We start from the raw sequence: 14,706 nt of genomic DNA, 5'->3' as shown, positions 1-14,706 counted from the left end.
CACACACAGAAACACAGGTATACACACACAGACACACCTGCATACAGACACACGGGCACACACAGACACAGGCACACATGCACACAGACACACAGGCACACACAGACACAGACACACAGGAACACACAGACACAGACACACATGCACACAGACACATATGCGCACACAGACACACCATAAATGTGGACACATCACACACACATTCTGGAGATGGTCTAAAGCTGTGAGCATCTGGTGTGTGGTGGGTGCTGTGGAAGTGTTTAGTAGGAGGTGATGCGCACGGGCAGATGAACACACGGCCACTTTGATGGCTGCCAGGGAGGGGTGCTGTCGGCCGCCCCGGCGCTCTGCTTCCGTACAGTTAATCTCCTGAGCTTCTGTGCACGTCTCGTTCGGATTCGCGCTTTGCAGAGACTTGCTTCTGCTATTTGGACAGGTGGAAGCACCCAGCACATGGTTCTGTTAAGATAATAGCTTGTCTGCGTGAGGTGAGAAGCATCTTAGCATATATCAGTTACTCCTAACGTCCATTGTGATGGCTCTTCACTTCTGGTGCATTGGTGTGTTTTTATCTGTCAGGCTGGTGGTTGTTTTGGAGGAGAGAGATTTGGGGGAGGTTGAGTGGTGGGCACAACCGCAGATGGCCAGTTTACCCTAAGTCGGCCTCTCCTGACCTTGTTGTTTTATTTTTCTAGCAAGAGAAATTGTTGTTCAGTCGCTAAGTCGTGTCCTACTCTCTGCAACCCCATGGGCTGTAGTCCATCAGGCTCCACTGTCCATGGGGTTTTCCTGGCAAGTACTGGAGTGGGTGGCCATTTCCTTTTCCAAAAGAAATTTACTATTTTGTAAGGTTCAAACCAGAAATTATTCCATAACCCTGCAGGATGACTCTGACTTGTCATTCCTCGCTCAGCCTTCAAACAGCACTATAAACACGTGTGCCTATGGTATTACAGTTTCCCCTTTCTTTCATGTTTTTCTAGGCTTTTGACTTTAGGGTCTATCTAATGCATATGCCTTTTCTTAAATTCTCCTTAAAGCCCATCTCCTTTGGGGAGTCCTTCCAGGGCTGATGGGGAGACTGCATTCATGCTTTTCTCCTGGTGTGTGGGCATTTGCCATCCTTGTTTTGATCTGGGCCAGGGGATGGGATGACAGTGGGTGTGGCTTTTAGCCACTGTGTGCTCTGCTGTGCTTAGTCGCTCAGTTGTGTCTGATTCTTTGTGACCCCACAGACTGTAGCCCGCCAGACTCCTCTGTCCATGGGGATTCTCCAGGTAAGAATACTTGTGTGGGTTGCCATTTCCTCCTCCAGGGGATCTTCCCAACCCAAGGATTGAACCCAGGTCTCCCACATTGCAGGCGTATTCTTTACCATCGAAGCCCTGAGCAATCACTGGCCCTGCAGTTATAGGAGTGACTATTCACCCTGCAGCTACAGGAGTTACTAGTTATTCGGCCCTGCAGTCACAGGGTGACCAGTTAGTTACCCCGTGGTTACGGGAGTTCCTGGTTATTCACCCTGCAGCAGGGCAGATGTCTGTGGGGAAGTGCCCCTGAGGAGTGAGCAGGAGGGGCCATCAGGTGGGGAGGTGGACGGGAGTCTGTCCTGAGTGGAGCCCCGAGAGCTGCCGGTGTTCAGCATCTCCGTGGCTCTTGGTGTCACAGGACCTGGGGCGACTCTCTAGTCTCGGTGTCCAGGGTGTAGGCACGTGTGGAGGAGGGGTCCGGGCCAGGCATGCCCCTGGCACGCCATCAAGGGGTTCATGCCTCCTGCCTGGAGACGCCTGGTAGCTTCTGCCCAGGAAGCTGCTGTCCTCTGTGGTCAGCCCACTGCCTGTGTGGCATTCAGGGCAAGTCTAGTGATTCCAGGCTCGGGGGGCAGGGTGGGTGGTCCCCAGATCACACGCCCTGATGCGGGGCAGCGTGAGGACCCCTATGTTGCAGTCACGCAGTGCAGGGACACCAGGCTCCCTACTGCTGTGGAAACGTCTGTGATCTGGGTGCTCCGAGACACTGCAGGGTCAGGTATCACGTGTCATGAAGTGTTGACTGACCTGTGAGGTGTGTGTCTGGCCCGGCAGCTGAGCCCTGGCCGAGTCACGCTGCTGTTCCTGTTCCTGATGGAGGGGTGATGCGGGGCCAGCCTTGAGGGCCCCAGGACTCCATCAGGAGGGCTGGTCACTCAGGCCAGAGGCACCAGCACGGGCAGAGGGGCAGGGCCTCCTTCACTCAAAACGCTGAGGATGTTGTGTAATTCCTCCTTGCTGTTTTGGCACTGGATAGAGACTGGTTTGGATTTATCGTTCACCGTAACAATTTTTGGGTACAGTTTTGTAAGAAAACTCTTGCTTTGGTTTCTAATGGGACGCTGTGGCCTCAAGAGTCTGATGAGATTCTGTGATTTGGTTTGACTTTCATAAAAAGACCAAAAACCTCTGGAATACAAATTGCTTCTGTGTTTTGGGTTTGCTGTATAGCTTCTGACAACCACAGAACTCTCAGGCTTTCAAACTTACGTTGACTGAAGGAGGGAGGATTTCTTCAAATTCAGAGAAGCCCGTGAGCATGGCAGGGATTTCACACACGTCCTGTATGCATGTTGGGGGCCACAAGCCTCTTTTTACTCATAAGAGTTGGAAGGATGAGTCACCTATAATTTCATGTTTCATGAAAGTTTTCCTGAGAAGTCATCCTTAAGTATCTGGTCTTTAGTTCTATGTCATACTTTTACTGCATTGATATTTTTGGTTAAACTTAGACAACTGGGATGGATTCTTTACCTCGAAGGACTTCAGCGTCTGATGAAAATTGCATTTTTTTCTCAGGAGACAAAGGGAAAATGAGTTTTTCCCCAAAGCTTTGTTTTGCAGCCTGAACCAACATTTGGGCATGGCAGTTTTTGAGGGTTTTTCAAAGGCTTCAGTTACTGTTTGCCCACATGGCTTCTTCCTTCCCCCTCCTGTAATTATCCTATTTGTTGGAACCAAGATGTGCTGGAACATTGCAGGGATGTTCCTCCAGCAAGCAGACTGGAAGTGGTGTGCAGTCGAGACCTAAAAATCAAGTGTGCTGGTACCGTTGTCAGCCCAGAATTTACAGATTTGGGGATTGGTAAGCAGTATTCCAAGGAATACCCAAGGAAGTGGTTCTTAGGGGTAGTTCGGCAATCTGGAATTTTCCTGCCGGAGCAGACAGCCACTGTTTAGAGCGTGGCTTCTGCAGACTCTGTGGACTTCCAGCTGCTCTTTGCCACCCCCACCCCCAACCCCAGGACCATGGCTGGTTTCCTGAGCCCCTCGTTCCCCTGCCCTCTAATAGAGGGGCAGGCACCAGCGTTTGGCTCATAGGATGAATGAGAGGATTCCCTGGAGACAGGGCCTCCATCAGACACCCTGGCCCCTGGATCTGCCCCAGAACTGAGTCCCCAGCATGTGTGGCTCAGAAACCAGAGGGGCTGACGTCCAAGTATCCCAGGGTGCCCAGGATGCTGAGACGCCCCTCTCAGGGGCTCATACGACTGAGATCAGTGAAACAACAGTTTGAAAAGTTCTTAGACTATATGTGAAGGAGCATTGTCTGTGAAACTGAGAGCATCAGTGGAAGGACAGGAGACAGTGAAAATGTGCCCCTGGAGACCCAGGCACTGGGCCCTTGCTGTGCCCCATTTAAGCGGCCAGCAAAGGTGGGCAAGCCGACGCAGGGGCTGAGCAAGTGGGCACTGTCCTGCCACATCTCTGACGGGGGGAAAGTGAAAGTGAAAGTGGCTCAGTCACGTCCGACTCTTCTCGACCCCCATGGACTGTAGACCCCCAGACTTCTTAGTCCATGAGACTCTCCAGGCAAGAATACTGGGGTGGGTTGCCATGCCCTCCTCCAGGGGCCCATTTTGAGATGCATATAAATCTCAGGACACACCTCTGAGGCTAGGATGATCCTGGGTGTTAGTTACTCTCCAGTAAAAAAAACAATGAGCCTCAGTGTGGTGTGAGATGTTACCTCTACATGCATTACTGGATTGAACTTTATGGCAAGAATGTGAGTCACTAGGAGCATGGATGCACTTCTGCTGAGAGCAGGCAGCATCCCCCCTCACTCTCCCCCCGCAGACGAGGTGCCACCTTTGAGGGCAGGGCCTCTGTTTCCAGGATGTCCTCTGAGTCTCCAAGGGGATGCCCAGACTTGAGAGGGTCTGAAAGGTCCTTCACATGTGGTGGTTTGAGTCAGTTGTAGGAGTAAGTACTTGGTCCTTAATGAAATCAAGTGGGCTCATGCAGTGGGTGGTGTGCTTGAGACCTAGCAACTGATGGGCAGAGGGACCAGGTGCTGTTGGGCTGCGGAAGAGCCCGGGGAGGACCTCGAAGGCAGTGATGAGAGGTGCATGGACCTCATCACCTAAAGTATCTTCAAGTGACATCCACAGGAAATGGAACTATGTGACCGGCTCCTCTCCAGCTGGCTTCTCACAAGGCCCGCGGAGCCCTGGGGTTCAGTCAACGGGTCCTGGCTCCAGTCCTCATGAGCCACAGATCTCAGGCAGGGACTCGGCCTCCACAGACGCTGTGCTGGGCACACTTCCAGAAGTGCAGAGACCCTGCTCGGAAGACATCTGTACCCACGATGTGCTGGGGAAAGGCAGGCTGCTGTGTCCCGGTTTTTCTGGAAGGTCACCAGCAGTGGCTGTGTTCCTTTGGTGGCTGAGTCTGGTGGCGCTGGGTGGCCCTGGTCTGGGGCTCTTGGGGGACACACTGCAGGTGACACACTGCCCTCTGCTACGAGCTTCCAAGCCTGAGCTTACAGTTGACCCGGTGCTTTGACAGTGTATTCTACGGGCAGGGGGAAAAGGCAGCTAGGTCAGCACAAAACCATCCCAGCTGCTGGAAACACAGCCTGCAGGGTCTTCCACCGATATGAAGGGCCGCTCGAAGCTGACTGTTGACCGGACAGCCGAGGCCTGTGGCTCCTCCCCTGGCTCCAGCTCTGAGTGCAGGTTCGAGGTCCACGGCAAGGCTGCCCTGGCAACGGGCAGACTGCAGACCCTGGAATATGTGGCCCACACTGCTCTCCTGCTGGGTTTGCTTCTTAAATTTAGCCAATGATGTGGGTCTGCACTGCCTATGAGCTAAACCCAGCAGTGGGGGTGGTGGCGGTAGCGGAAATGGGTGAGGGGATCGTCATCCAGGCTGTCCGAGCCCTGTGCGGCAGCAGCATCCCTGAGGGGCCTTCAGATCAGGGGGCATCCTCGAGGGGCTTCCGTCCGTCACGGGTGACTCGGAACCCACGCTGATTTTGCTGTTTCTAACATAAACGGAGCCTCTTGCTGCGGGTTGAGGGTTTGTAACGAGCAATAAAATACAAATGGACGTTCAATTTACTTAAAGCTTATACATGTCAGCACCTAACTAAATAAAAAAGAGGAGGAAAAATAAACTGACAATGATTAATATCACTAATGATTTGTTTTGCTTATTTTCTGAAGGAGTAACTTGATCCTCTGTGTTGAAAGTAGGCAGAGAAATGACAGCAGGAAGCTCCAGGCAGCAGAGCGGCTGTCCTCACGTGTCTGCCCCATTGGGTAAAGTCTGTTATCTGTGGAGTTAAATGTGCAAGTGTTGATTCAGTCATCCAGCAAAAATGTAAATGAGGTTATGACATATTAGCAAAGATAAACACGTCTGGCTGAGTGGTACAGCCTGACTTGCTGTTGATGTCGTGCCTGGCGAGGTGCTGGTTTGCTGGCATCGATGGTCACGAGCTGTGAAGTTGGCCGATAGCTCTGTCTCCTATGAAACAAGCACTGGGAACACGTTGAATGCTGGGAAATTCTGCCTTTGGAGTGAGCACATCAAGAGTGATACCAGGGCTGGAGCCTGATGGGGGAGGTGACTGAGACACCTTTTACATACTTGCTTGCTTTTAGATACTGGGATTTCCCTGGTGGCTCTGATGGTAAAGAATCTGCCTGCCAGTGCAGGAGACATAGGAGACGTGGGTTCAATCCTTGGGTTGGGAAGATCCCCTGGAGGAGAAAATGGCAACCCACTCCAGTATTCTTACCTGGAGAATCCCATGGACGGAGGGGCCTGGTGGGCTGCAGTCTACGGGGTCGCAAAAGAGTAGGAACTGAGCTACTAACAGTTTCACTTTCCACTTTTTTCCGGATCAGAATCTGGAGAAACCCACCAGCATCCTTTGCCTTTAGCTTCTCAAGATTGCTGGCAGAAATATCAATAACCCCAGATATGCAGATGACATCACCTTTATGGCAGAAAGCAAAGAGATACTAAAGAGTCTCTCGATGAAAGTGAAAGAGGAGGGTGAAAAAGCTGGCTTAAAACTCAACATTCAAAAAACTAAGATCATGGCCTCTGGGCTCATCACTTCATGGCAAATAGATGGGGAAACAATGGCAACAGTGATAGATTTTATTTTCTTGGGGTCCAAAATCACTGCAGATGGTGAAATTATCTGTAGCCATGCAGAAATGACTGCAGCCATGAAATTGAAAGACCCTTGCTTCTTGGAAGAAAAGCTATGACCAACCTAGACAGCATATTAAAAAGCAGAGACATTACTTCGCCAACAAAGGTTCATCTAGTCAAAGCTATGGTTTTTCCAGTGGTCATGTGTGGATGTGAGAGTTGGACTGTAAAGAAAGCTGAGCGCCGAAGAATTGATGCTTTTGAACTGTGGTGTTGGAGAAGACTCTTGAGAGTCCTTTGGACTACAGAGAGATCAAACCATTTAACCCTAAAGGAAATCAGTCCTGAATATTCACTGGAAGGACTGATGCTGAAGCTGAAACTCCAATACTTTGGCCACCTGATGGGAAGAACTGACTCATTGGAAAAGACACTGATGCTGGGCAAGATTGAAGGCAGGAGGAGAAGGGGAGGACAGAGGATGAGATGGTTGGATGGCATCACCGACTCAATGGACGTGAACTTGGGCAAACTCCTGGAGATGGTGATGGACAGGGAAGCCTGGCCTGTTGTAGTCCATGGGGTTGTGAAGAGTTAGACACAACTTGGCGACTGAACAACCAGGGAGATCTGTTTATAAATGTCACACTGTCTCCCTAAAGTCCAGCAGGTACATTGGAACACCTTTCAAGCCCTGGATGAGTGTCTTGTTTGTGAGTTCATGGTTCTCTGGGTTATGAGGTTCACTGTTTCATCAGTCACCTGTGGTTTAGAAGAACAAGGTGGTTGCAATTTAACACTCACAATTTAATATTGAAAAGCTGAGGACTGAAATGAAGTTTAAACAAAAGACACATATGTCGTGTTCAGTATTTCTTTGGTGTTTTCAGTCATTTCACTCTAATTCCACTCTGAGAAGGGCATTAGGTTCACTGAGGTCTGGGTGGATGGAGTGGATTCTGAAGGCAGAGAAGTGAGGTGAGGGTGGGAACCAAGTAGGAGAACCAGAACTTTGGCCACAGGGAGGCCTCGGCTGGTGTGTGCAGGTGGGGAGGTGGTGGACAGGGGTCACCTGAGGTGTTGAGAAGAGGGTCTGGGCTTGACCTGGGTCTCCCTGGGGCAATACCATGGTTAACATTGGCATCTTAGTTCCTTCAGCTGTGAAACTGGAAAACTGTGTACATGCTGCTTACCTTCTAGGGTGATTGTTAAAGTCAACAAAGTTAATACGGTAATGCATTGTGAGCTAGAAGTTCCAGAGAAACAGTGGTACCACAGTAGGTCTCAAGAATGGAATCAAGCCCACGGAATGCTGATGGACTTTTGTCTCATGTCCACCTTTGGGTCCAAAGTTGGCCATCATGTGTCCCCTGTAGATGGGTTACAATCTCACATGTGTGAATTTCTCCAAATAGCGAAGAGAAAAAGGTGTAACAAGGGATAACCAATTTTAGTAAAGAAGGGTCAAGAAGATGTAACTTAAGAAAATGATTTTATTTTTAACGTCTTCAAGTCTGAGCTGCTTGGTCTGTTCCAGAAAAATGGCCCTCCTCATTTCTGAACAGTGGATTCAGAGGAAGTACGTGATGCTCCTATCTGGAGCGCGGCTCTCTGGGCTCTGAGAGAGGCTGTGTGCTGTGCTCTGAAGGCCTGGCTTTTATCTAATCTTGTGAGCACACTTAGTTAGCTTTGGATGGCCCAGAGAACCTGCGTTTATTGTGAAGTCTGATTACCTATTGAACAGAGAAGGGAAGAGCATTTGGAAGTGATTGCTTGGGAAAAGCACAGAAAATACCCATTTTCTTGCCAGAGTTTTTATCTGAAAGTGGAAAAAAACAGGGTTTAGAATGTCTATTTGTGAAAACGAATTTTTTAACCTTGGCATCTACGTAAGAAGAGATTCTGAATTTAAACGTTTGTTCTGTTGGGTCTCAGAGGTCTCCTGACATTGGAAGGATATTGGCTATAAAAATATTTTAACAGGTCTTGTTATTTAGTCATGAGATAGTGGTGGCTGTACACAGCATTCATTTGGAAATACTTTTTTTCATAGATCATGGGGAGATGGCCTGATGATTTGTTTTAAGTCTGACATTTGAGATGTAGGCAGTGACTTCCCTGAGGAAGGTTGTTGAAACTGATTGCATTGTAATGATGCATTACAAGGTTCTTGGTAGCTGAGCAGAGCATGGACATGGGTCTGCTTGCTGGGTGGGGGGAGCTGGATGCCCAGGGTCATAAAAGAGACCCTGACCGTAGCACTTACTGGGTCTGGTGCTTCTCTCCCTTCTTTTTCCTCCCTTTCAAACTTCCTCCTTCCCTTGCTGTCTTTGGGCCAGGGCAGTGTCCCTCTCTTCTTGAAGAACCTGCATGTGTCCCCTAACACATTCTCATGAGTGCCCATTTTTACCTGAGAAGAGCATCTTGGATCTGGAGGCATGTGTCACCCGTCAGAGACGGTTAATTTCTCTTATTCTTCGCACATCACTTTCCTGAATACCCTCCACGTTCACTCCTGTTTTCCTGGTCCTGGGTCTCTGACACGCTTCAACCCCAACAGGGTTTATGAATAAAACTTGTGCATGCATGCCCTTTGGAGATTTCTCCTTCTTGTCTTCTGTTTTCATGGATGTAGGCTGCATGTTGGAGAGAACTTTAAATTCTCTGTTACTTATTGGCTGTGCCACTTTGCAAGTGTTACCTAGCCGCTTTGAGCCTCAGTTTTCCGCCATTTTATTGAGATACCATTGACCTGCAACAGGGCACAAGTTTATGGCAGACTGCCTAGGATTTGAGGTCTGTCTATGCTGCAAGATGATCGCCGTGGTACCTGTACTTAACATCTGTCACCTCGTAGTTATAAATTTCACTTCTTCTTGTGTTGAGTGAGCCTCAGTGTCATCATTTGCAAAATGTAAGAGCCACACGCACCTCGTGGGACTTGAGAAATAGGGTCTGAGGTGCAGGGGCACCTGGTGAACCGGAGGACTTGGTGTGAACACACGCACACAAATGGCTTGTGGGGGCATGTGACACATTTCCTTCAACCACTGGCTGGCTTCCCACATCATACTTTTTGGCCCTTAGTTCAGGTGTTTTCTGCTTGAAAAGGCCGCCTCTTGGGGGCTGCTCCATAGGCTCCAGCTCAGTGCTAATCCCGAGTTGTTCATCCCTGGAGCCTCACGTTCCCACTGAGTGCTGAGCAAGGAGTCTTACTTGTCTTACTCTTTCTCTGGAACAAGAGAAGTGCATCATCAATCATTTCTGATTTCAGTCCTGGGTCTCTAGTGCAAGATGCTCAGTGTCAGAGGTACCACCCCAGCTTTAACAGTCTATTAGAACTCTAAGGAGAGGGTCGCCCTCCACGACCGTCCCATCCTCCCTATGGCGGCCTTCTCTTGGGCTCTGTGTGTGGACCGCTCCTCATGGTTTTCAGGTGAAATGTGGCCATCAAAACAGTTATCCTCACCAACAAGTATGTCCTGGTGGCCGAAGGGTTTAGACCTTGTTCTTGTTCCTGCCGGCCGGGGCCGGATTGGAGATGCAGTGGCATGGAGGGTGATGATGTGACCACTCTGGCTTAGCTTTCCATGGAACTGAAGCTGCTCAGTGAGCGGACTCATCTGCATCCCACTCGCTGATGGAAGAATGACCACAAAGGCTACAGGCCAGCAGGGAGTCTAGCTCTAAAAGTCTCCCTTGCAAAGTTTCTTGCAGACTGCAGTTAGCCCTAAACACTGCACTTTAGAGTAGAAAGAGCGTCTGTGAATGTAGGTGCTTGTGGGGAAACTTCAGGTAAAGAGCTTGCCTTTAAAGTCATCAGAAAATAAATCATGGAAGAAGACTGTATTGACTTTACAGATGTTTGTTGAGCTTCCATCATGTCAAAAGCACTGGAGTAAGTGCTAAAGATAGAAAATCAACTATACTTCAATAAAATGTGAAGAAAAGGAAAAGAAAGAATAAAAAGGCAGGGAGTCTCTGGGGAGACAGTTACATGAAATGTGATAAAGGATTCAGTGGGGAAAAACGTGCAGTGTCCTAGAGATTCATGGGATGGGCTCCGTGTGGGGATGTTGGGCTGCACCGAGCCTGGTCCAGTATCCGAGGGGGACGCCATGATGCCTGGGCACCTGCGGGAAGTGTGTGGCCAGTGGGAGCACCTTCAGGTAGCAACAATCCCTTGCTTACATCCTAGCGTCTGTGATGGAAAGATGCTCCATATGAAATGAGTGCATAAAGCCTTAGGCTGCAGCACATGCCTGGCTGAACAAAAAGAGCTGCAGTTGGAGAGGAGAGTGGGGAATGCAGGACCTTCATTAGTTCCAACCTGTGTGTTCAGTCAGGAAACAGAGGGCGAGCTCCTCTGTCTACCAGCTCAGTGCCTGGACCAGGGATACTGGCATGAGCAGACGGTGGACTCACAGTTCTGCTGGGAGGGGCAGGCAGCTGACCCATATACAGATACATAATGCAGTGTTGTCTTAGACACTCACGTGCGTAACTAGGCTTTGAGCTGGGGAGAGGCTGGGAGGAGGTGAATGTGGCTGCTCTCATCCAGGGCGTCGGAGAAGGCTCTTGGAGGGGGAAGTACATGATGAGAGCAGAGCAGCACATGCAAAGGTCCTGGGGTGGGGATGGGCCCCGAGTGTTCACATGACAGAAAGGACCCCAGTGTTTGCTGGAGCTGAGGATCCAGGTGGGGCCAGGATGCAGGGGGCCCAGGGCGAGAGGTTGGCCTCAGCGGCCACAACGGCTCTCCCAGCTGGGAGACCCTGACCACGGTTATGGGGGAGTCACTTGTGCAGACACATGGCATACCAAGTACCAGAAGGATCACTGTTACACAAACAGAACACTGCCTTTGAGAGAGGTGGAAAGCCTCAGACATCACTGAAACTTCTGTAACCTCAGAGAATTCAGACTGAATGAAAACACAGGGGTGGTCCCTTCTGGGGAGGGCCTCCCCCTCCATGCTAAGAGGGATGGAAGCCAGAGGAGCAGGGCAGGGAGGGGCCAATGAGCAGGGAGGGGCGGGGACCAATGAGCATGGTGGGCGGGGCCAAAGAGCAGGGGGCAGGCCAGATAGCAGGGTGGGCGGGTCCAATGAGTAGGTGGGTGGGGCCAACGAGTAGGGAGGGGCCAATGAGTGGTGGGTGGGACCAATAGGCAGGGAAGGGCGGGGTCAGAGCAGGGTGGGCAGGGCCAGTGAGCAGGGTGGGCAGGGCCTACGGTTCCTGTGAGGGAATTGAGGCATCCTCCGCTCTCTCTCTGGCCGCATCCCAAAGGGCATGAAACCGTGTTTCCTGAACCCCAAGAGGAACAGATGATCTGATAACTGTGAGAACTACTTGACACGTTGGGTTGCCCTGAAAATCTGCTGTTGTGTGGTCTGTTTGAAAGAGTGCGAGGAGTAAGCCTGTCTATTATCTTTCAGGAACGAAGATTTCATCCGAGCTCTTGTAGAAAGAGTAGGGGAAAAAAGAGTTCAAAACAAAGAAAAGAAAGGTCTGGAATATGTTTCATTTATGTAGTCAAAGACTCCCTGGCGACACAACAGTGTGACTTCTCAGAGTGCATAATGACCCTCTTTATTAGTTTTAGCAACTTGTTAGAGGATTTCAGAGGCAGGATTTTCTGTGAATAGGGAGCAGACAGGTACAGAAAAGAGGCCCCCTCGCTGACAGCATAATAATAGCCCTGCCCGGAGTTACAGAGCAGACGGCCACACAGAGCAAGTTAGTTCAAAGTCACTTTGTATTCAGAGAAATTTACTATAATTCCTCACAAAAAGGACCTTTGAAAATGACATTGAACATATTGTTTCCCTGTAATCCTTCATGTTTTTGGCCTTCCTATAATTTGTGCTGAAGTCATTATCTGTTAAAAGCAAATCTTAAAATACAAGATCAATGTTTATTCAAGGTATAAAAAAGGACAATTTAGGTCGGCTCACATGTTCCCTCCCTCCTTCTCTCTGATGTTTCCTCCTCATTTGCTGCTTTTTCCAGGATGCTCCCACTTTCAGGGTGCCCCCTTTGGGATTCCTGCCTGCCCCCCCCCCCAACGATGCTTAACTCACTGCCTTCATCACACAGGACTTTGCATCCATATGACCAGAAGGGTCTGGGGGTCTCTCAGGAGTCTGCTCAGCTCCTGCGAAGGGTGAGGGCTGGCCCCCTCCCTAGAGCAGTTCTGTCTTGATCTCTTGGTGGTTGGTGGTGGTGTCACTGTGTGATCTGAGTTGGAGACAGGGTCCCTGGCTCAAACAAAACAAAAGGAAAGGCTGAAAACCCACCATTTTGGTTAAACTGGCAAATGGATCAGGTGTGTACGTCGTTTGTCTCCGGCCCTGATTCTTGTTGTCCTCAGAGGCCACAGCTTTGGACAGCCATTGGCTAAAACCCCTGCCATCTCAGACTGTCACTATCTGCTCCTGAAACTATGGAATCAGAGACTTAGGCAGCTTTGACCACTAGCCATGTCACCCAGGAGCTGTGTAGACTTTTGCTAAAATACCAAGTAATACTCCTCTTATGCTGGAAGAAACGACCCAGAAAATACATGGAACGAAGTGAGTCTGCGGATGCCTCTCACTGGCATGATGCTTCACTACCCAGGAGCAGGTGTGTGTGTGAATGTGTGCAGATGTGTGCAGGTGAGTGTGTGTGTGCATGTGTGTGGGTGTGTGCAGGTGCAGGTGTGTGCAGGTGTGAGTCTGTGCAGGTGCGAGTGTGTGCAGGTATGTGTCTGTGTATGGAGGTGTGTGTATGTGCAGGTGTGTACATGTGTGTGTAGGCACATATATGTGTGTGCCAGTGTGCAGGTGTGTACATGTGTGAATGTGTGCATGTGCATGCATTTGTGAAGGTGTGTACATGTGTGTATGTGCAGGTGTGTACATCTATGTGCCTGTGTGTAAGTGTGTGGAGGTGTGTGTGCAGGTGTGTACATGAGTGTGTGTAGGTGTGTGGATGTGTGTGGCTGTGTGTGAGAGTGTGTGCAGGTGTGTTCCTGTGTGTGCAGGTGTCTTTGAGTGTGTGCAGATGTGTACGTGTGTGTGTGTGCAGGTGTCCAGGTGCCTGTGTGTACATGTGTGTGCTTGCAATGTGTGTGTGTGTGTATACACACACACAATGTGTGTTTTCTTAGATTCCAGTTTGAGACCTGAGGATCGAAATATTATGGAAAGTTAAAAGCCCAGAAACTATAGTGTCTGAATAGTGTGTCTAGACTTGATAGGTAAGAAAGCTGATCAATTTCCCATTGAATTTTTCTTTGGTTTAATTTTTCTCTACAGTTCACTCTGGGATTCCAAACACATGGCAGTGAGTAGATGGGGAGCGAGCCTCAGGGAGCAGTGCCCTGGGAGGACTTTACCTCCTGACATATCAAGGGCCACATGCTGACATTTGCTAGTTGGGGACCTTTGGGGAAATTGGAGTCTCTCTACACGTGGGGAGACTGAGACCTTACCTGTTGGGATGTCGGGAGTGTGAGCTGAGAGAGTGCATATGGAGAGGGTTGTCAGCCATGTGCTCCATGGAGAGGGACCCAGTGTCATCTCTGCTCAGCCGTGGTGTCTAGGGTGGTCCCCGGGAAACAGGAGTGCTCAAAAATGTCTCTAAAATAAATACTTCCTGTGTATAACTAGCCAAATAGTAACAAAATCCAAGAGGAGGTGGGTTGAGCTTCTCATCCATCCCCCCAACCATGTGCGTGGGTGTGGAGGACACACAGCTCAGGAGCCACTTGGAAATGGCCTCATCCCACGTAAGACAGGCAGAGACATGGGGGCCTAGAGCCTGTTCTGCTTAGCCCCCATTTTAGTCGGGCAAGAAGCTGACAAACAGCAGTGAAGAAAAGGCTCCCACTTGGCTTGTCCTGGAGCCAAGACCCCCTTCCCCCGTTTCTTGTTTCCCCAGGGAGCAAAACCACTGACCAGCACAAGCGGGATGTTTCTGTCCACAGGATGGACTGACCTCACCCATAGACGGCGGCATTTCACGTTGCCTCTTCCTGCACAACATACATGTTTCTGCTGAGAAGTCACCCTCTTGGAAAATACTTCCTGACCTTAGAATAGGTTTCACCCTTTTTATGCTCTATTTTCCTTCAAATTGCATGATTTATATCTTCCCAGCTCTTTCTTGGAAATTGAAGTGGTTATTTACCTGTTTGTCTGCCTCTCCCACTAAAATTTAAGTTTCATGGGAACAAAGACTGTGCGTGTCTTGGCCACTGTTTTAGGCTGTATTGCAGTACCTTGATCACTATTTTTTTT

Source organism: Oryx dammah, unplaced genomic scaffold, assembly GCF_014754425.2.
Source record: "Oryx dammah isolate SB20612 unplaced genomic scaffold, SCBI_Odam_1.1 HiC_scaffold_24, whole genome shotgun sequence".
In the NCBI taxonomy this organism is placed as follows: domain Eukaryota; kingdom Metazoa; phylum Chordata; class Mammalia; order Artiodactyla; family Bovidae; genus Oryx; species Oryx dammah.
This window is presented reverse-complemented; position numbering follows the sequence as displayed.